Source organism: Engraulis encrasicolus, chromosome 13 (genome assembly GCF_034702125.1).
Source record: "Engraulis encrasicolus isolate BLACKSEA-1 chromosome 13, IST_EnEncr_1.0, whole genome shotgun sequence".
Taxonomy (NCBI): Eukaryota; Metazoa; Chordata; class Actinopteri; order Clupeiformes; family Engraulidae; genus Engraulis; species Engraulis encrasicolus.
In genome coordinates, this window is record NC_085869.1 from 24,654,577 (window position 1) to 24,657,076 (window position 2,500).

General features: G+C 44.7%; 1 protein-coding gene across 1 annotated transcript in view; it reads right to left on the minus strand.

Moving 5' to 3' along the window:
• thsd7ba (thrombospondin, type I, domain containing 7Ba) overlaps window positions 1-2,500 on the minus strand; it is a 206,551-nt gene that overhangs the window by 16,835 nt on the left and 187,216 nt on the right. The window lies entirely within an intron of this gene.

Genomic DNA, 2,500 nt, shown 5'->3' on the forward strand with positions numbered 1-2,500 from the left:
TACACATTGGCATGCATACATGCATGTTTGTGAGAGTGGGCAAGCACGCACGCACGCACCCACGCACCCACACACCCAAGCACGCACGCACGCACCCACGCACCCATGCACGCACCCACGCACGGACTCTAGGAAAGGATCAACTAGCACGGAGAACCAATCTTCTACTCCAAGTTATTTTCTGCCATTCAGCACAAAACGTCCATAAAAGTCAAGAGAATTTAACCCCCCTATATGACATGTCAAATCAATGTTCTCTTTCTCCCTTCAAGAGGTGGCTTGCACAGCTGGCTAGTTTCAAATGGCCAATTCATTGTTAGAAGACATGTTCTACAAAGGAAGCACACTTCAGACTCAAATGAGTTGACAGTAAAAAATCATGGCTGTGAGCCTGAGGGGAAAGAGGGTAGCAGAACAAGCAGGGCTGGACTGGACATCTGGCATAACGGGCATTTCCCGGTGGGCCCCACATCCTCGTGGGCCCCTGTTTTCAGAAATGTAAAAATAATAATCAAAATAATAATAATAAACACACGCGCACACAGATGCGCACACACACGCATGCGCGCACGCACGCACGCACGCACGTACACACGCACACACACACTTTCTGAAAATAGGGGTCCACAAGGGTGCCCACCGGTTCTGCACCGCTAATTATGAGGGGCCCCTTTCAGCCAAAAGTGCCCGGGCCCTTTTTTTCCCCCAGGCCAGCCCTGAGAACAAGGGAGACACTCTGGCAGGCAGGGAGGCAGCCTGACCATGAGGTGCCACAAGGCCAACTCTAGCACTTAGTTCTGACTGACAGGGTTGGATAAAGATGGCCTGTGGCCCCTAGGCTACAGGTTGCTGTGGGGTCCCCTGGAAGGCAGTTTTCACGTCAAATTTTAAATTGACAGTGTCATTCTTACTAGCAAGGAATTAATAAGGATAACATGTCTACCAACTGTACTGAACATGACAGATGAACATTTCCACACTGCATCTGGTCAACTGTACAAATTTTTCACTTTTGACCAATCAGGGTCCCCCCTGGTAGGTGGGGGTGGTCCCTAGGCTGCAATCGTATCTAGCCTGTGCGTTAATACGGCCCTGCTGACTGACAAGTTAGACTGAGCACGCTCCACACACCACCACTACGTATAATGGAAGGCAAGTTAAGCAACCACTGGAACAAGCAGAGGCCGGGAAGACAAGAAAAAAAAAAACAAGACGTCAGTTGGAGCTTGGCGCAAGCAATCACAAAGTCCAATCTAATTCCCTGTCTGATTTTCATTTTCGGCGTGCGAACGTCTTCATTGTTTTACTTAAGGTTTAAAATTGCATATGCGGAGGATCGTGTTGAATTGCACCGAGTAGGCTTAGTGTGTTTAATGAAGATTAACGCGCCTAATTGGCAGCATAGCAGGGAGGATATTTTAATTTAGGTGACGTGTCGCAGACACCTGGCTCATGCTAAAAGGCTTCTCATGAAAATAATTAGGCGTTTTATTTTGCATGAGGTACCAGCAAATAGATGGCAAACAACCCACACACGCTGAATTAAAAATGATAATCCTGACGCAGATAATGGAGCTAAATAAATATTTCACTTAACTCAATAAATCATTCATCGCGTTCAGGAAAAGTGAGGTTTAGTTAACCTGCTATCATTAACCTGTACAATTGAAAATGCCACATTAATAATTAAGGACGAGCCCTTTGCATTGCGAATGCTAATGACGGCGCAAGTTAATGTAATGTATCCATTTTAACGAGGGAAACACATTAGGCCATCATAAGTATCCGTTGTTCATCATTCATGCATAGGAACAGCACCGTGCTCACATCGCTACACTCAATTAGCCTACAAGCATGTATGTCACGTGCGCGCCATCTGAACTTCTAAATATATATATCTTTGGAGAGTAATAAGTGCCTGCTTAGAGGCATCTGGACGTCCATTAGCAACACGAGTCTGAAGTCAAAATAGAAGTGCAGTTGCTTGTAACTTTTGACTACTTTCTTTTGACGACTTAACCCTGATGGAATGAGGACCTTGAGTCTTGCCTGTGTACTGAATCCCACACCAATTGTAGCGACTTGAATAAGTAAAGGACAGCACTCTCAGATTTTTTTTAATTCATCCATGAATGTTTCAGGCTAAACAGCCTTCTTCAGTGTGCAATGGCAAAAATAAGAACCTTGGGAACAAATGAAATCACACACATCCACTTAAACCCAGTCTGGATGCTGCGCAAAGGCATGAACCGAAATAACAAAATAAATAACGACTGCAAGCAGGGGCGTTGCCAGACCGAATTTACAGGTGCACATGCCTGGATATTGATTTGCTGTGCTCCGGTATGAGTGCCCCGGGAACAGCTTTGCTACCTTGGAATTTAGCTCAAGTTTAGCATACGGAGTAATCTACAAAACGAGCACAAAATAGCATGCATGTACTACTTGCAATAATATAATTAATTTACAAGCTTTTAAAAATAAATAACTTAAAAAACAT